The following is a 20756-nucleotide window of genomic DNA, read 5'->3' as shown; positions in this document are numbered from 1 at the left end:
GAGTCTGTGTTGCAACCAACTAAATTATACTCAGATTAGAGCCACAGAAGTTAATGGACCTAAATTAGGCATGTCCATTGTTTTCAATGGGTCTGAACTGTGTAGGACTCACAATGGATACAGCCAACGCCTTCCCCTGCAGGGCTGGCGGGACAGCGAAGGGGAAGCTGATCAGCAGAGAGTCAAGAGCCATTGGGTTTTTAGTTTAATGCTTGTTCTGAACCAATGATGGTAATTTTTAATTCGGCACACATACAAACCCCGATTGGAAGGAAAAGAAATCACAGAGTGCAGCATAACAGCTAAAATGCCAGGGCATTTGCCCCCAAAACTCCGTCCTTGCAAAGGTGATGGTGAATAAAGAAATTTTCAGCCCCCCAATTCCCCCCTTCTGACCTGTTCTTTATTTTGCCTGACTGAAGGTGGCAACCCTATCAGTAACACATCTCGCTTCTGAGATCTCAGCACCTCCCTGTACCTTAGCGGCTAGGAACTTGTTCCTTTTACAACACCCACCCCAATCCCCGGAGGAAAAAGGCAAAAAAACAAACCCACCCCAGTGTTTTATTTTTAATATAATAAAACAAAAGGAGATATGAAGGTATATATTGTCCTAGTGCTTGCTATTCCTAAACATGAAAAACAAAATCTGCCTATCGATGCACTTAATCAGCAGCTGCAATAAATTAGCTAAGATAATAATGCGATTACCATAATTTCATCACATCCACAGCACCTTATAGAATGGCATTAACAAAAGAGACGGGTCCCTGCCCCAAAGACTATACTATTCAAGATACAAAGTGGGAAGAAAACCTAGGGAGATGCGCAAATTATTGGGCTGGGGGGAGGTTAGTTTTACATTGCAGCTTTTAGAAGGTAAAGTGTATTACTTCACTAGCTTCAAATTGTGGTAAGTGATCCTCTAATGCCTTTGGGGGGCCCTTATTCTACTCAGAGGGGCGCCTACCCTGAGACACCCTGAGAAATGATCGCTGGAGCTGAGGGAGGAAAAAACACATAGTTTAGGTGGTTACTGTCAAGAACAGGATTAAGGGCTCTGGAGTCAAAGGCCAGAAAGAAAGAAAAAGCAGGCCTCAAGGAGAGATAAAAGGTAGGCCTTTAGAAAAGAGTGGAAGGCAAAGTCTTTGAGGGAACCGTCAACAATTTTAAAAACATGTTTTAAATCTTTGGCTTCTTATATTTTTCTGTCATGGCCTTCTGCAATTTGTGGTTTTATAAAGACCACCCCCCCCAGTAATATTTAATATACATTGACTTATTTTCAGGATTAGGAAAAAGAAAAGCAGCTGCAGACTGTTGTTGTGCTTTGGATCATTGTAAGCCGCTTGGCCTGAAAAAGAGACAGAGACGCTTTCAAATCTAAACTAATCAGAAACTTGCAGATATGAGTAATGAGGACAAAATCACCCCTGCTGTTTCCCCAAATGGGTTTGGCAGTAGTAGCTCACCAGGCCACCTTTGTATATCAGCAGTGGTTCTGGATGACAAACTTTGCAGGGGAAAGTTGGCTTAGGAGACAGTCTAAAGTAGATGATGGAACATGACTGGGCATTTGGGAACTTTGTAGGAATTGCAATTTGACTTCCCTATTCCACCAGTAAGTGGTACAGCCACAAGGGACAGGGCGAGAGGGGTTTCCTGGCTAAGAACTGGGCATAGCTTGTTTTGACGATGGAGCGGGGAGGATAAGAAACTTAAGGAAGCAGTGACCACAACCGGCCTAATCCTGCCCCAGGGCTATTATCAGACCTGTAATCGGCTCAGCAACCCTGCAGGCATTTGGCACAGACCCAACACACACTGACAGTGCAGGCATCATGCACTATGCCCCTAGGAGCCCCCAAGATTGGCCAGCCTGACCCCCTGCCACAGACTTGATAACCTGGATGTAAAGGGTCTGCAACGGATGACCACCCAAACGCTGAAAGAAATCATTCCAAGGACATCATCCCATGTCCTCATATTAAAGTTTACCAGGCCAATCACAGCCCCCCTGATTTTGGACACCATTCCAATCCAGGGCATTGTGTATGTACGTGCATGAAGAAACAGCAGTCCTAATTGGCAGCTGCCACCTTCTTTTCCCACAGTGCTCCAGACCTGCAGGACATACAGGTAAAAACAAAATGGCAGCCGTTATGACAATGGCTAGAGTCTAAGGTAAGGTTACCAGATTTTTTTCAATGAATCCAGGGAAACTTTTCAACTTCAATGGATTTTGTATGGGGACTGATTTGTAAATCTGGGGACATCTGGTAACCTGGTACCGGCCTGGAAGGGCCGGTAGATTTTTCCATAGATGAGTTTTGTATTGGACATCATTCTGCCTTCTAAGTTGTTCGGTTGCGCTTCCCCAACAAACCCAGAACATTTGCACTGCAGGATTTTAGCAGGAAGTTACAGGGCATGCAAATTGGAAACAAAGCCGTATGTCTGCCTCAGAGATTTTGCAGGCACAAACAACACTGAAAGTGGGATTGCGTATACCACAATGAGCACAAATTGTTATGAATACACAATCTGGAGGGGCCCTAACTCTTCTACAAGAGACTGGAGGCAGGCATCAGAGCTAGGTGGGCACTTCTGAGGTACCAGGATCTGTCCAAGGGGACCGTGAGCAGATGCTGGGCCTGACTCTCTCCTAGAGTGAAGTGTGTCTCAATTCCAATTCAGAAAAAACAGGGCACCCAAATGTTCAAAGTGTAAGGTAAAGGTAAAGGGACCCCTGACCATTAGGTCCAGTCGTGACCGACTCTGGGGTTGCGGTGCTCATCTCGCTTTATTGGCCAAGGGAGTGGGGTCATGTGGCCAGCATGACTAAGCCGCTTCTGGCGAACCAGAGCAGCGCACAGAAACGCCATTTACCTTCCCGCCGGAGCGGTACCTATTTATCTACTTGCACTTTGATGTGCTTTCGACCTGCTAGGTTGGCAGGAGCAGGGACCGAGCAACGGGAGCTCATCCTGTCACGGGGATTCGAACCGCCGACCTTCTGACTGGCAAGTCCTAGGCTCAGTGGTTTAACCCACAGCGCCACCCGCGTCCCTGTACGAAACACCAAAATGGGTGGTGGTGGTGGTTGGGACAGAGACTGGCTGACTAACTGCTGGTGGATCTCAGCTCTGATCCAGAATGGAAATCCTTATTTTTTAATTCCTTCCTGGAAGCAATACCAGTTTCCACATGGTTGACTGCACAGGTTAAGGCATTAGTTAAAGGCTGCTGCTCCAAGCTTCCCAATGCCTGGCAATGGGGAGGACCCAGGTGGAAGGATGCCCAAGGAAGTGTCTTGTTTCCAGGCTTCCCATAGGTTTTTGGCTCTCCCCTGTGAGAATAGGATGTTGGACTAGATGGGCCCTTGGCCTGATCCAGCAGGACTTCCCTTAGGTTCTCACTGCTTGGATTCCCAGATCCAGATCCTACTCCACCCAAGGGAATGGCCTTCTCCCCTCTGAACAAAAATGCCTTTGGAACAATAGATTAAACCCAGTTGATGGAGTTTAATTAGGAGGGCGCCGTCCCAGCCCCCTACACCCCTCTCTCTGAAGCCAGCCAGCCAGGCTGCCTGCCTTGCTCAGCTCCCCTCCCCTCCCTTCAATCACCAAAGGGTCTTTGGCAGTTAACGAAAACCCATCAAGTGGCCTTAGCAACCGGCAACCTCCCATTGCTTAGCAACGGCTCTTTCAAAAGACATACAAAGGTAGAATGGCCTGCCCTCCACCCCACTATGCTTAGCCACTGCCGGGCTGCACAGGAGGTGTGGAAGGCACTGGGAAGAAGGGTGGTGCTTAGGGGTGGGGGGCAGAGAAATGAGTGGTTAGGGAAAGGGGGGGGGGGAGAAGTTTTGGGAAAGACTGCACCTGCAAGGTAACAGATGCTCTTCAGCAATGGTGGGGCCATGGGAGCATTTCTCCAATCAACTAATCACTGTGCCTAACTGAGTGGCTGGGGAAATATTTGGCATTTGCAGGTGGCATCCAAACTTGCGGGCGCAGGGGCAGGAAACACTTCCACTTCCACTGAATAGCGGAGTCTATGGGCCCATATTTTTCACTGTAGTGAGTTAGAATCATAGAATTGTAGAGCTGGAAGAGTGCCCAGCTAAAAGCTCTCCTATTCCAGCAGCGGCTTCCGTGAGGGCTAGCTAGCTAGCTATTTATTTATTTATAAAACTATCATCATCATATTTCATTTATGAATCATCTCCCATGAGGCATCCTGAAACAATTTACAATAACAATACAGTAAAAAACATATATAAAACAATTGCTTATATAAAAACAAAACAATTATATGCATGCCAAAACAGTTTAAAACGACAACAGCACATACATAAAATCAATTCAAATCCAGTTCAGATACCCACCCAGTGGCATGGCTCCTGCTTTTTGTGCGGAAGGTCCCAGGGTTCAATCCCTGGCAGTATCCCTGGAAAGCTGCTGCCTGTCAGTGCAGAGAGCACTGCGCCAGATGGAACAAGGGTCTGACTTGGTATAAGGCAGCTTCCCATTTTCCTGACTCATAGGGCTATGCCCATTTCCATACGCAGTACAGGTAACTTGCATCTTACATGGAGGTTGGCCATTGTGCGCTGAAGCCAACTTGCGAAAAGCCAGAACGACCCCAGAAAACCATATAAAAACCATATTTTTAAAAATCACTGCACCTAATGGTGAGGGGCGATTGCAGCTCTTAAGTCTTCCTCCTCCTCTCCCTCACTGGATGGTGCTTCACATGATAATGAGGAGCGGGGCAGGAGGTACTGATTGGTAGCAGGAAGAAGTGCTTGGTTGTGGTTCAGGTCCAGAGGTGGGTTGCCTGGGCACATCTGCCGCTGGTGGTTTCTTTGTGAGAGTTATGGTGATTGGCAGCAGCTGCTGCTGTTGTCCCATGGCTCATCAAACATTTCCCTCTATGGTCTCTCAGAGCATCTGTAATTCCACGGACGACATTGAGACTGTGTTCCATGGAAGCGTCAAACTCTGCAATCTGATCATTTGCGTGCTTTATGACTTGGAAGAGTTGAGAGAAAAAAATCATAAGGGCCCACCCTCATATTCTGAACTTGATCTGACCAGTTCCTCCAGCTCTCCCACTTTTTCCTGGATAAACAAAGCCATAATCACCCACTTGCCTGGCCAACCACACAACGTTCTCCAACTTGCAATGCTGGGAAATCCCTTGAAATCGTGCATGCGTTCCTTCCACAAGTTCCACCAGCATGCATTTGCTTGATTGCATCCACTGCCTGTTTGAAGCAGGTGATGGGATGGGCAACGTTGAAGGACTTCCTGCATGCTGCGAGGTCAAGATCCGGATCAGCATCCATCACATTGATCGCCCAGGAGAAGGTGAGCCATGTGTAAGCAGCCTCCAGGAATAGGGCGGTGTATAAATTGAATAAATAATAATAATAATTTTTAAAAATCACACCTTGACCCAGGGGCTGGATGAGGGAAGTCATTTTGCAGAGGGAGGAAGACAACCTCTACCTTGCCGTGTGCAAAGCAGAGTCCCTTGGGGTACTCAGGAACACCATCCACAACCAGCAGCACTTTAACTGCAGCTGTTTCTCCTCAAGGTAATGTCTCACCTCTGGAATGAACAGTTGTAGAACCATTCCAGATATTATTAAGAAGTCACCAGCAGATTCTTTTTCTTGCCTTTTAGGGCACGGGCGTATTGGGACCAGTACAACAAGCCAGGCTTTATTAAGTGTCCAGCCGCAATGCTACAGAGCAGCACAGTCACTTAAACCTCTGCGTCATTGAAGCCAAGGGCTTGGCTTTTCAGCTCTGGCAATGTAAGTCTGCTTGGACATTTTCTCCAGAAAAGCCTCGCCTGCACTGAAGACTTGCTCTGGAAGCTATACTTTGTCGTCCAACAGCCGCTTTAGCCCTGCAATTTTACAGCCTCTTTGTTTGCAGATGCAGCCTCCCCTGTCCGTCAGACATTCTTCAGGTGGAAGCGGATCTTAAAGCTGTTAAGCCAACGTGGGCCAGTTTTAAATTCCTTGACAGGTTGGTCCCCATCTGTAGTGGAAGGTCTGACATGGTCATAGGGGCTCAGAGCCTTTTGGTGCAAGCTGCTGCCATCCATAGGAACATGTTTCTGGTCCGTGTCTTCCAGCCACAAGTTTAGTGCCTTCTCCATCTTCACCAAAGCCTTACCCCACACTTGACTGGTCATCTTTGCAGTCAGTGGTACGCTTGCTGCCATAGCCTCGCGAATCTCCTCGTGCAACCTGATAGCACAGAGGTTGGACTTGTTCTGGACGAATTTGTGTGCCACTGCACATGCAGACATGCCCCCTCAAGCAGTCTAGAACTGCTAACCTTTTCCAGCGTGGGAACCAAACTCCTCTTCAGTTTCTCAGCAGCTGATGATGACAATGCCTTGTGTTTTGGGGCTGTTATGAAATCTAAACCACATTCTCTGCACTCCAAAACCCTCCATTGTCTCCCCAAACCTTTCCACAAGCCTCTGTGGCCTCCTCTGACCACGCTCTCCAACCGCCACTTCTGCTCACAAAGATTGCTGGGATTGCAAGCTGTTTCCCCCCGCAAGCCTGCCCGATTTTCCTCCACATGTACCATTTTCATGCCATTTCCTCCCCCCCCCCCCAGTTTGCACAATTTTATTTATTTATTTTTAGATTATTTTCTGACAACATGTGTAAAGCTGTGAACATGCATGCTAAATAAGTGTAAGATCAAAGTTACCTGTACCAGATTTTGTATACTCCAACTATCCATGTTGACAGGGATGCTGTTGACCGTTGCCTTGTAGGGAGGTGTTGAAGGAGCACCTTTTAAACAGTTTTAGAAACTGAGATAGAAAAGCTAGGAGCCAAATGCCATCTTAAACCTGGGTTTCAGTCGCTACAACTAAATGCCTAGCTGATTTTTGCAGTGACATGGTATCAAAAGAGAAGATTTCCCTGTCCGGAAAAGACAGGGGAGGAATCAGTTGATCCCAACAAAACGTGCTTTTAACACAGGAGTCTCTAGGGTCAACATTGGCTCAAGGGGGACACACATACCCCTCTCCAAGCAATGCACCCTCTCCTTCATTTCGAACTTGGGACAGGAGAACAAACAAACAAATAATACCAATCAAACGAAGAAAAGAATCAGCTAAACTGCCTCAGCAGAAGAATGTACAGCACATTCCAGCAAGCTCCTTGGCTCAAACAAACTAGTCAGATTCCCACAAGTGGCTGTTAAACAAGGAGGGGATCAAAAGGGTGGCCAGACAGTCGGGCTGAGAAGCCTCTCTTAAAAGCCGGTGACCCAGAAAAAAGGAAGAAGAAAGAGAAGGAGGAAGAAAAGGGGAAAGACAGGCAGATATTTGTCACAGTAACCACCCCACAAGAGGTTCAGCTCAGGCCTCAGACTGCAAAGCAAGCTTCTCCCATCAGCTCCACATTCATACCACACAGCATCGCTGAGCTCAGATCAGGACAGCTCTGACCCCATCACAGCCAAGTCCAGAGTTCAGGTGCCTCTAGACTGCCAGCATTTTGTGGAAAGGATTTGGGTGCACACTGAGAAATGTAGCTTTGTGCAATTAAAGTGGATTGAAGCCTTCTGTTGCCTTGGTGCAACAAATCCACTTTCTTTTTTTTATAATTTTTTATTAAGAAATTTTCTTTTACAAATTTGTTCAAATACAACCAAATTTTCCAATTTACAAATTTTTTGACTTCCACCAGCTCCCCCCACAATCCTCATATTTTAATATTTATTCCGCATTTCCTTTATAATATATTGCCAATTTATAATATCTTTACATCTCTTTTTCTCTTTACAATACCCTTTCTCATCACAAAGCCTCTTTAAATCCAACTAGCGTTGTCTGTTCATCACAAATATTTTCCAGATATATCGTAAACTTTCTCCAGTCCTGAGTGAACTTGTGATCTTTCTGGTATCTAACTTTTCTAGTCAATTTGTCTAATTCCGCAACAAATCCACTTTCAACAAAGAAACTGACTTTTTTATTTACTTGCATTTATGTAGATATCAAATATCACAATACAGTACAGAACAGAACAGCACAGTAAAAACAATTTAGAGAACAACGCTGGTTGGCAAAGGATCTCAGGTTCTGCCTAAGATATCTAAAAGCAAACAAGGATGATTCCTGCTGAACCACTATTGCCAAGGTTTTCCGCAGGGGGTAGGGATGGGGGTCTGCCACACTAAAGGCTTGTCCCCTGGTAAATGAAACCTGAAATTCAGGGGTGTGTGGGATCACAAAAAGTACCCCATCCAAAGACCTTGGCAATGGAGATGGTCCATAAGGAATCAGGCATTTTGGGGCCAAGTTGTTTTAAGGCTTTGAAAATTAACACAATAACCCTGAACTTCACCCAGCAGCAAATTGACAACCAGTGCTGACTTTCTGCAGTTTGGAAAGTGATGGGGAAATGCACTGAAAAGTGTAGGATGACTAACGACTAACAGGAAGACATATGGGTGAATGCAGGATAATATAACCTCCCTGCAAACGGATCAGAGTGAATGCTCAATAAAGGCAGGATATAGCCTAAGCACAGAATAAGCTTTGTGCAAGCAAACCAGGTTGTCTGGAGGAGCACCTATGTCCCAAGACCTCAACCAACGCCCTGAATCATCTCCAAAACACATGAATGTGTTAAGAAGCTGCAAACCACTTTTTGGCTTGATAGGATCTTTACCTGCTCCACAACTGACAGTTCACAGGTCAGGGACTCCCCATTGCTGCGATGGGAAAGACATGTTGCTGCCAGAGACCCTGGAGAACTGCTGTCAGTCAAAGCAGACAGTAATGAGCTAGACGGACAAATATTCTGACCTTGGTATTAAGACAGTTGCCTAGGTTTTCTTGCTTTTAAGGAGATTAAGTACTGCCCAATTAAGAAGTCAGTTCTGACAATGAAGAAGTCAACCCCCAAGTTTATTTCAGTACCAGCTAGAAAGCATGTTGCACTGGTCTTGGAAATGATGATTTGAATGTGGTGGATTTGGTATAGCATTGAGCACTCCCATCCCCTCTGAGGGAAGGCAATAAAGTTCAGGGGTGGAAGACATGCTCTGCATGCAGAAGGACCCAGACTGAAACTCCAGTTACTAAGCCGGCAGGGTTGGGGAAGGTCCTTCTCTCCTTAAGAATTTGCAGAGCTGCTACCCTCTATGGATGAATGATTTGGCTCAGTGTAAAGGCGGCTTCATATCTCTGCATCTTTCCTTTTCTTTTAACAAGCATTATGCATGTTTATGAAAGGGCTATCCAAGACATCTAGCTGCTGGAGATGTAATAGGCGCAATGCAGCTTAAAAACATACGTTTTCTTACAATGTCCTATAGGGACAAATTTTTAGTAGAGGGATCAACACAACTGTATGGGGAAAAATCTTAAATTTGCAGAGGAAAATATCGTTCTGAATTATACACCTAACAAAGGAACAATATGAAGGGAATCTCCATGCCTTTAACTATAGCAAAAAGACTGGTATTGATGAACTGGAAGAACAAAAATGGGGCTCCTTTTAACGAATGGATAGAAGATATGTAGAATCTGGCATCACATTAACAAGTTGTGTACAAACGTAGACTTGCCATGGGCAAATTTAGTGATATTTTGATGGGCAAACCTGTCAATAGCAGTCCCTCTCTAGCTTTTATTTTTCGTCCTAAGTTCAGTTCTCACATTTACACACCAGTCTGTGATTTTTTTAAAGTCCTCATAGTGTGGCTGTCTCCTCATATGCACAACTTTGTGTAAATTAATGTGCACATTTTTGCAAAGCTGCTTCCTCTTATATAATGCATCTTTGCATGCCATTTTCACTCACATATGCATTTTCCCAGACAGTTCACCCTAGCGTATGCATTTTCCCACGTTACTTGGCTGGAGAATTGCACTGCAAAGTTCAGAGAAGGGCAGATTTCAAAAGGATGGCTATGTTTTGGTTCACAATTGTTTTGGGAACTGCGAATTAGGTTAAGTTTGCCTTTTGATGAGAACTGAATCAAATTTTTCCATTGTCCCTACTAAGCAGCAGGGGCAGACTGAAGTTCTCAATAAAGCAGTCTGAGAAAATGCAGAGAGAAGCTCAGATTTTTGCATGGCCAATGCCTTGCTATCTCCAATGTCAGCAGCCAGGTGCGCCCACTGGGAGCCCCTTACCCAAGACTCTCCAAAAACCTGGAGCCTGCAGGGAAGAGGGTGGGGGATGGAGTCAAGAGATCTCTAGGTTGCTTCACATGGCATAAACAAATAGGCCAGCCGGCCTCACTGCCATAAAGCCACGACTGTCAATATTACCACCCATAAAAAGAAGACCATGGACCCAACCCCACCCATAATTACAACCTCCAACAGGAAGAAAGTAAACAGAGAGAAAGTCTGGTTTTCAAAAGCTCTCCATTTGCTCTCTGAAAATAAACACATTGTGAAAGAAATGCAGACCAGTAGTAACCTTGACTGCGCTATTTGCATGTGTGTGAATGTGTCTATGTTAAACGGTGCTCCTAGGACTGTGGAAAAGGCCTGTATGAAGCTGGAAGATTCAGGACAGACAACAGGAGGTACTTCTTCACATGGCGCTTAGCGAAACTCACTCCCACAAGATGCATTGACAGTCACCAAGCTTTAGACAAATTCATGGAGGACGAGGCCTTTAGCCACAGTGGCTATGTTTTCCCTCCACTGTGGGAGGCAACATGCCACTGCACTCAGGTCTTGCTTGTGGGCTTCCCACAGGCATCTAGTTTGGCTGCTTTGAAGAAAAGATGCTAGACAAGATGGGTCCTTGGCCTGATCCAGCAGGGCTCCTTTTCTTACGCTCTTGCATTTCAATCAGGGTGAATTACACCCTGGATTGCAACAGCTTGGAGTCAAAGGTGGCAGAGTGGGCTGTACTGCTTCTCACTACAGGTAGGTAATTGATGTTCACAAATATTCCCAAGATTCTAGCCCTGCCTGCTCCTTTTCTACCTGCAAGGACGTCTTTTAACCAGGGGAGTGAGCTTCCTCACACCTGTGGTTCAGAGTGACGACAGACCATTCTACCACAGCGAGCATTTGCCACTGGTGGGGGTGGCTCTTCCAAACCAGAATGTGAGCTTGTGAACAGTTTTCTGTATTCAGAATTGCAGCCCATCCCAACCGAAGCTAATTTCCTGCCCTTCAAATGAACTTATTAAATGAGTTTTACAATCTGGGGTAGGGCCAATCCCAAGTCAAGTGCCCAAGCAGTAGCAAACATATTACTGGAATGGAAATCAGAGGGTGGAACTCAACACTGAGCTAAGGAAACAAAGATTTCTGCTTGCCAGGCAGAATGATCTTCTCTCCCCTCAACCACCCTGTTCTGGGGGTTCTTCCACCACCCCCAGAGCCGAATTGGGGGGTGGCACAAGAGGGGGGGAAGCCCTCATTTCGTTAGCATTGTGACTAGTCCCACTAGCACAGCTATTTACTTGAATCCAACCCAGAGTATCCCCTAGGACAGGCACAATCAACTCCCAAGAGACTGAGATCTACTCCCAGTGTAAAAAAACTGGCAGTGATCTACCCAATGTCATTGGAGGGAGGAGGCGCGTGTGTGGAGTGGGTGGGTGGAAGCGGGGGAAATTGACCTTAATTGTTGAGCTTTTCTTGTGGAGGGTTGCCCACAGTTGTTGAGCTTTTGGGGGGGGTGTCGGGTTCTTAAGGTTTTTTTTTTTTTGGGGGGGGGAATGCCAAACATCAATCACCAGCCTGCCCTACGCTGCCCCTCGCATGAGTCACACTTACTTGCAATTGCTGCCTCGCCAAGCTCCCCTTGCTGCTGCTGCGGCAGCGGAGGGACCTGGCACCAGGGGACAGGGGGCAGGGACATTCCTTGTCCACTTTATTTCATCCTGTGATCAACCACAATCACCCATGATCTACCAGGATCACCCTGGGGATCTACCTATCGATCGTGGTCGACCGCTTGGACATGTCTGCCCTAGGAGACTGGGAGTTTTGTAAAGTTGGAAGGGACCCAAGGGTCATCTGGTCCAACCCCCTGCAAGGCAGGAATCACAGCTCAAGAAACTTCTTTTTAAAAACCTCCAATGAAGGAGAGCCCACCACCATCTCCAACTCCTCCTGCCATTTGCCTAATCCACTTATAAAGCCATCTAAGCCAGCAGCTGTAATGGATGTATGGGGGTTGCTCGTGCGTAAGTTGCCACCACTCCTGGCTAGGTAGCCTGGCTAAACCTTTCCTGACTGGACAGCCCTTCACTTCGTGGCTGTTCAGTCGCTAGCAGAATCCGTCAGTGGGCGGTTCTTAAACTTCTTCCAGCACAGAAGCTCTTTGACGCCAAGTCTACGCCTACTTTCCCTGCGCGGAAGTCTTCTGCGCAGGGTGGGTGTGGGCAGAGGAGGACCTGTGTTCTCCCCGCTGGTCTCCAGTGAAGAGTCCTGGAGACCCCTCTCCGATTCCCCCAACCACCCCCCTTTATCCCTGGTGTTACGCTGATTTCCTTCCCCAGCCGATGAGTTCCCTCTCTCCCTGCTTGGCCCTTCTCCGGCATCGCTTGGGAGCCCTGCCTCCACTTCTGGCTCGGATGTCAGTTCCCTGACAGCAGCCATCAACCCATCTTGCGGCATAGTGTTCCGTAAGTTAAACTTATGGAACTCTCTCCCCCCCCCCCCACCGTTCTGCATTTGTTACCAATCAACTTTACTGTGGCCACTGCAAGTTCTAGTGTTATGAGAGAGGGCAGAGGAAAAATTATCCACACCATTCTTCATCTCACTTCACCACCGTTTTAATGATTGCTTTCTTTCAACACTGCAACAACATCACATTGATATTTTATGAGGGCTCTTTCTCTCTGTGTATGTATATGAGACATATACATACATATACATACACACCACATGCACACTTATAAACAATAATAAACTTTTTATAAAACGCAGCAGCCACTCATGTTCAGTGCTGGCTCAAGGCCTCCTAGGGCCTCTCTTGCCAACAGACTCCTCAGGCATTTGCAAAGAGCCACCTGGGAACCATGGCAACACAGTTTGAAATCCTTTCGGCTGACCTTGACAGTTCAAAAGGAAAAAGAAAACAGAGAGAGAGAGAGAGAGAGAGGGAGAGAGAGAAGGGCTGCTGTTCCACTCAGCAGACCCACCCACCTCTTTCACTCTCGCAGGCCCCAGCCGTGGGCCTCTCCTTCACCTCCAAAGCCCACCCACCCACCCCAAACCACGAGGGAGTGCTGAAGACGGACAGCCTGCTGTCATGGGAACCGTCCAGAACACCATCCCGCTTCCCACACCACAGGCCCTGCCAGCTTTTGGAAGAAGGGTGTTTGGGAGAGATTGAAGGATCGCCCCCACACTCCACACACAGGGTGAACCCTCCGAGATGCTTTTGGCTTCCCTACTCCCATTGGCCAAGGCTGGGAGTTGCAGGGCAACATCAGGAGGGCGACAGGTTGGCTACCCCGATCCCACGTGAGGTGCCAGGGCTTGGTTGGCCTCCCTGCTCTGGAGAATTAAAGCAGCATTTCTCAAGTTGGGTGCGGGCGTGTTTGCATGTTAACAGTTTTACGTGTCTTTTGACCAATAGAGAGGGGTTTAGGAACCCCCTGGCATTGCAGAAAGGAAGGAATGGCGATTCCGTTGGATGCTACAGCTGTGCCAGGCCCACAAGGCCATCTTGAAATGGTGGAAAGATGTTAAGGGTGTGAAAGCAGCCCTGCTGCCTCAGGCCAGTGGCCCATCTAGTCCGGCATCCTGTTCTTACAAGTGGCCAATAATATGTCTCTGGGAAGCCCACAAATGGAACCTAAGCACAAACTCTTTTCCCCCCCCCGATTCCCAGCAACTGGCATTCAGGGACATACTGTCTCCAACACTGGAGTAGAACACAGCTCTTGTGGCTAGTAGCCACTGGCAGCCTTATCCCTATCAGTCTCCAGTCAGATGGGTGGGGTATAAGTAATAATTTTATGGTGTTGATAATGAAGGTATTTTGGGGGGAAAGGATGACAGGAACACAAAAGAATTCTCTTCACTTCACTCCCCACCAGGAGTCTTTACATATGCAATCCAAGGTGCTCACTTATTGGTGTTCAAAAGCGCCAAATCACATGTTAATCAGTGGAGATGGGGCCATTAGTTCCCATATGGGAATCTGCCCCACTGACCTCATTCTGCTCCTAGGCAGTCTCCACCTGCCTGCCTTTGCATCCAAGTCCAGGGCTTGGCACTGCCTGCCAGCTGCTTCCTCCTTAGTCTCAGGGTTGCCACTACAGGACTCAGTAAGGGGGAAAACTAGGACCAGTTGGCTCTGCTTGCCATTGGCTCTGGCTCCAACTACTGTGGGGCTCCTGCCCAGCCTGCCTCAATAGGCACCATCCACCACTTGTGTTAGTAAGTAAGTAAATAAACAACATTGTTATTTATATGCCGCCCATCTGACTGGGTTGACCCAGCCACTCTGGGCAGCTCCCAACAAAGTGTTAAAAGTGCAATGAAACATCAACCATTAAGAACTTCTCTAAACAAGGCTGCTTTCAGGTGTCTACAGGAAGTCATATAATCATTTATCTCCTCGACATCTGATAGGAGGGGGTTCCACAGGGCGGGCGCCACTGCCGAGAAGACCCTCTGCCCGGTTCCCTGTAGCTTCCCATCTTGCAGTGAGGGAACTCCCAGAAGGCCTTTGGAGCTGGACCTCGATGTCCAGACTGGAAGATCTGCCACCTTCAGAAGTGCAGGGGATGGAGGGCCTGGAGAGGATTAGAGGCTGGATAGCTCAGCTGGTTAGAGTGTGTGGTGCTGATAACACCAAGGTCGCAGGTTCGATCCCCATAGGCGACAGCTGCATATTCCTCAATTGCATGGGGTTCCTTCCAACTGTATGATTCTTTGATAATATGGGCTTCCTCTGTGGCAGCCCATAAACTGCGGAACTCCCTCCTAACAGAAGAGCATCCAGCATCTATGCTGAAGACGTACCTCTTCACCCTGGCCTTTGACAGTTAAAGGGATTTTGTTTTTAGGGACCCACCTCTTCTGCTGAATTTACACCATTCTGTTCCATCTTACTTGTTCTTCTTATATATTATTGTTGTCACCAACTCTGACACCTTACAGTGAAGGTGAGATAAGAAACCTTATTGATATGTAATAATTATAACACCCAGGCAGCCAGCACGAGACATCGCTCCCTTCTTCTAATTAAAGAGCAGGAGATCCTGTGGCCCACGCAGCCACTTTTATTAAGGCTGACGGGCTTCCCAGGGGAATCTGCCAGTGGCCCACTTTAAATACCCAATAGGAGAACATCCCCCTCCTACGCCACGGCTGCTGCTGATGCAGCCCCATCTCCAAATCCCCAGTGCCGCCAATTAATAGCTAGGCTGAAAATCCCCTCCCAGAGAACAACCTTGGAATGACCCACCAGCACGGAGGCTGAACATTACAGCATGCAAAAGACAGAACACACTTTTGCGTGCACACACACACAATTATCCAGGCCCTGTGCTCCAATGACCCTTTGGAACCTATCAACTAAAAAAAACTGTGCTTTGGCGGGGGGGGGGGGGAGAGTTGCTAGCCCACAGCATGCCAAAAAAATGAGTTTTTAAAAGTAAATTGAGGACTAGAAACTTAAAGCATTAGGTTTTTTCCCCAGTTTTGGAGTGAAGCAGGGTGATGCTTAGAGTCCCAAGAAGTAGCATTATTCAGATAATACACAAACACAGTTCAGTAAATCCATAGTTGCTATTTTACACACACACACACACACACACACACACACAAACTGACTGATATCAAGGCTTTTTTTTGGCTGGACAAATAATGAAGCCTGCAAGATACAGTGGGTTTTAAAAATTTTAAAAAGTAACTTGAGGACTAGCACCTTGCTCTTTTGAAAGCAGAGCTTTTCAGAGCCTTTGGAATGAAGCAAGGGGTGCACAAAAGCTGCTTCAGTATGAACATCACAGCTGAGATCCGAAGGGCCACAGTGCAGTCTTAGAGCACATTGCTTTCCATGCAGAAGACCACAGGTTCAATCCCTGGAACCTTCACTTAAAAGGATCACATAGCAGGGTGGTGGGAAAGACATTCTCTCCAGAGATTGCACTTGGCACCTTGTGTGGGCAAATCACAGCGCACAGCTCACATTGTGCAGATGACACACATCAGGGAAGGGCCACCAATCAGTGGTAGAGCTCATGCTTTGTGAATAAAAGATTCCAGGTTCAAGGTTGAAAGAGACCCTGGAGGGCTGCGCCCATGTCAGTGTAGACAAAACTGAGTGAGATGGACCAATAGTCTGGTTAACAAAAATCAGCCCTCAATTCAGATCTATAAGGACTGGAGTTGTTATTTTTAAAAGGAGAGCCACGTCATACAGGAAGTACCAGGTTCAATCCCTGACATCTCCAGACAGAGACGAGAGCTGTTGCCAGACCAAAAATGCTAAGCTAGATTGTGAGACGACTGATTCTACCTAAAGCAGCTGCCTGTGTACTTTCTACTTTTCTTTGCAGTGCCACTTGCCACCTCACAGCACAGGCCAAACACACAAACCAAAGGTCTCCTTCCAAAAACCTCTTTGCATCCAATGTGAGGGCTCTGTGCGCCTTAGCAGAAGACCTGTCTAGGTAGGAAAGCTCCCAAAACAACACTGGTGTGGTTGGGCAGAGATGCTTATGGGTAGTCAGAATGCATGCATGTGTACAAACAAACGCACAAAACCCCACCCCCACCCACCATTCCCAGAAAGACCCCCAACCCCCTGCTCCATCTCTCCCTCCATCCCCACCCAGCAGGAGCTGCCAAGCAGCCAAGGCTTCCAGGCAGGATTAGGAGATTAGAAAGAAACAAAGGGGCCTGCAAGCAGCATCCATCTGACCTTTGTGCCCCCACCAAGAAAAGGGCCTTTGTGCAGGCCCAGGCCCCAGCCCCTTCTCTTTCCCAGCCCTTGCTCGCATCCTCTTGCTCTGCAGCCCCTCGCGGGAGCATTGCAGGGCACCGGTTGCTCATATAATCGCCGTCTGTGGGGTTAGGGGGAGTTCGGAAGCTGCTTTGATAGGAGGTCAAGCTAGTCTTTTGTAAGTTGCCTTGGGAGGGCTTTGCCACAAATGGCAGGGTACAAGTACCTTAAATAAAACAAACAGTTGTGTCTGTTCGGCTAGTGCACGGAACCTGTGGCGATCCAGATGTTACTGAACTGCGACTCCCATCCCCCTTGGCCATAGGCCATGCTTGCCAGGGCTGATGGGAGCTGCAGTTCAGCAAGACAGAGCATGAGACTCTTGATCTCAGGGTCGTGGGTTCGAGTCCCACACTGGGCAAAAGATTCCTGCATTCCAGAGGGTTGGACTAGATGTCCCTTTCAACTCTACAATTCTATGATTCTGTGAGAAGATCTGAAGGCCCAGAGGTTCCCTACACCTGTGTTAATGGCTCTCTAACAGAGGAAAGACTTCCCATCTCCTTGGAAAGGCCAAGGATTGAACCTGGGACCTTCTGAATGCAAAACAGGTGTTCTGCCGCTGAGCTGTTGTGCCAGGCATGGTGGCAGTGGTCATTAAGGTCAGGTCAGGCCCTGGACTGAGGACCTCAGGAACTGAAGAGGGTCCCTCACTGGCCCAGCTGCATCACTATTCCCAGTCTCTCCTGAGGGACAGCCCAAATGCTTAATGCTTGTTAAGGGTTTGTTAAGGATTTATAGTTCTGCAACAAACTACAGTTCCCAGCATTCTTTGAGAGTCGCCATGACTCTTAAAAGAGGTATAAGAGTGCTTTCAATGGTGAACTAATCACCAGGCTTAATTCTTGGGCTGCTCTTTCATGTGAGAGAAAGTGACAGGTAACCTTTCCAAACCTGGTGCCCTCCAGAAGTTTTGGATTCCAACAGGTCAGAGCTTATGGGAGTTGTAGCTCAAAAGGGCACCAGGTTGGGGGAAAGCTGTGATAGATGAAATACAATTCCTTCCCATCTGGCCCCCTTCAGGATAGTCCAGGCTCCTTCCCTGAATATTCTTGTTTTCTATTAAAAAGTAAGCCTCTAGTCCTCTTACTTGCAGATGCAATGAAAATATGTCCAGCGTTATTGTACAGTTAAGTAGTACAGCTCAGTAAGTTGTAATACAATTAAATGATTATAAACACATTAGGCTACCTGTAGTTACGTTATACCTGTTCTGCAAGACTCCATGGCCTGCTAGGCCCCTCACTCTAGGGTTGCCATATTTCAAACAAATTGTTGACTTTTTATTTAGAAAATTCCCATAGTTGTTGAGTTGTTTTTTTGCAAGGCATCCCAACTCCCATAAGCCCTAGCCAGTGGTCAGGAGATGATGGGACTTGTAGTCCGGCAACTTTCTTTATTTCTCTCTCTCTCTCTCTCGCTCTCTCTCTCACACACACACACACTCACACACGTACGTACACACAGGGGCAATTGTGTATCTTTAAATGCCTCATCATGCCTAGTTTGTCCCTCAGCCAGTATATACTCCAGAACAAACACCTAATGGCCCCCCCCAAACCATTTGTCCAGGCCAATGCCTTCCCCCAAAAGACCCAAGCAAATGCACTGAAACAAATCATAGAAATTGCAAGCATTTTCAATACGAATAGCTCTTCCTAGTTTCTCTGTCTCTCTCGCACACAGGGATTGAAGCGGTGCCTGCTCCCGAGCCCAGGGGGCGCGAAGCAAAAGCGTGCCCAGCCCTTCATCTCCTCATCCCCCAACTCACCACCACCAGCCCGTCAATAAAGGGGTGGGTGGTGGGCAGACTGTGCTTGGGGCATTTCCTGCCTTGCTTCAGCAGGCACCCGTTGATGCGTGCAAAGCCCCTTTCCCTTGGGGAGCCAGCATCCCTGTCCGCCCGCCCCACTGCAGGCTCAGTAGCGCAGACCTCTCTGCAGCCCAGGGTGATGGGGGCTGCTTGGATCTGCACGCTGTCTCTGATCGAATCAGACAGTGTAGGGTGGGTAACTCATGACAAGGGAACCCCACCTGTCACTCTGCGTGGCCAGCCAAGCATCCCTCCTGAGTACCTTGCGTTAGACGCATACTAGCTCCACACCACAAAATTATGCATGGTGCGGAAGAAGTTGATAGGAAAGAAAGGGTGAAAACTTTCCCCTAACACTGGAACTGAGGGAACACCCGATGAAGCTGAATGTTGCAAGATTCCAGGACAGGCAAAAGACAGAACTTCGTCACACGGCACATAGTAAAACTACAGGTTTTTGCTTCCAGTGGTGGCTGTGACAGCCACCAACCTGGACGGCTTTAAAGCAGGATTAAACAACAGCTTGGGGGGGGGGGGAGGAATGGCTACTGGCTACAATGGCTTGTCCTCCCTCCATGCTGGAAACAACAGGTTGGAGAGTGGCTGCTGTATTCAGCAGTTCCTGCTTTTGGTTTCCCCAAAGGCCTCTAAGCTGGCCATTGGGAGATCAGGGTGCTGGATTAGATGAGCCACTGGCCAGCCTCTCCTTATGTCCTCGTTTTCTTACAGGTAACTCCCACCTGGACCAATGGGAGTGTGAGCATTGCGGACAAACGCCGGCTCCCTCGGCCTGAAGCGCGATAAGTGCCGCACCCCATAGTCGCCTTTGACTGGACTTAGCCATCCAGGGGTCCTTTACCTTTTTATTAAGCATATGACAAAATCTTTTACTAGTTAACAAAAATGTATGGGTTGTTTTGTTTTGTTTTAACCAGATCACATTTCTTATTTGTTCAAGTTTGCAGCTCTGGCTGAGAGTGCGTGTCACAATTTGGTTTGATGTGCACAAAAACAAGATGAGAAACTCATCAAATGCCAAAAAACCAACAAGCGTCTAGATTTGAGGTCCTGGTCCCTATCCCCTGACTGGTCCTGCCTCCTTCTGTTCCCCTTTGGCTTCTTCTATCAATCAAAATATAAAACCCTACTAAAGCTCTTCAGGACAAACTTGCTCTGTAAAATCACCTTGACGTACGTGAAAACAGAGTCATAAATAAATAAATAATAATGATTTTTTTTAAAAGTCCAGTACATTGTGAGTAGGGAACCTGTGGCCCTCCAAATGTTGTTGGACTTCAACTCCCATCAGCCACAGCCAGCATGGGAAGAGATCAGGGATGATGGGAGCTGTAGTTCAGCAACATCTGAAGAACCAGAAGTTCTGCGTCCCTACTGCATTCCTTTTTTGGAGAGGAGGAGGAGGAGGAAACAGAACCTAGTTAGTTCTGCCATGGCCCGGTTATTATCAGATTGTGATAATATGGAAGCAGGCTTTTAAACTGGTGGTACCAGTGCTGTGGAATGCCCACCCTACTGAAAGACGAGAGGCCCCCTCAGTAGTACTGGCACGCTGCCAACCCCTGGAGACCCACCTGTTTAGGCAAGCATTCCTCTGAACTTGAAGCTCCAGATGTAATCGTTTTTAACTGTTTTAATTTTTACACTTTTAATCTGGTTTTTTTATTGCATATTTTCACTGCAGGTGTTTTCAATGCTTTGTGGAAATTATTTTAACGCATATTAAAGAATACACAATGTTACATTCCATAAGATTTCTTTTAGTATTTTAAACTTGTAAACTTATCTTGGCCACCTTGGCAGAAAAATGCAATAAATAAATAAATTCATATTTCAATTAATGTATGGATTGTATAATTGATTTTTTTCACTTGAAAACACCCTTAGAAGCCATTTTGTCATGTAAGTGGCGTATAAAGT

General features: G+C 47.2%; 1 protein-coding gene and 1 long non-coding RNA gene across 5 annotated transcripts in view; one reads left to right on the top strand and one right to left on the bottom strand.

Moving 5' to 3' along the window:
- Positions 1-20756, bottom strand: part of IGSF9 (immunoglobulin superfamily member 9) — a 64222-nt gene that overhangs the window by 32329 nt on the left and 11137 nt on the right. The gene's annotated exons all lie outside the window — the stretch shown is intronic.
- Positions 569-20659, top strand: LOC307205379. The gene is made up of 3 exons (XR_013833992.1): positions 569-1114; positions 2115-2184; positions 19548-20659. It is a non-coding gene; the product is annotated as an uncharacterized lncRNA (long non-coding RNA).

The sequence above is a fragment of the Podarcis cretensis genome (assembly GCF_951804945.1).
Source record: "Podarcis cretensis genome assembly, chromosome: 16".
Taxonomy (NCBI): domain Eukaryota; kingdom Metazoa; phylum Chordata; class Lepidosauria; order Squamata; family Lacertidae; genus Podarcis; species Podarcis cretensis.
Note: the sequence above shows the minus strand (reverse complement) of the source record. Positions and strands in the feature narration are given on the sequence as shown.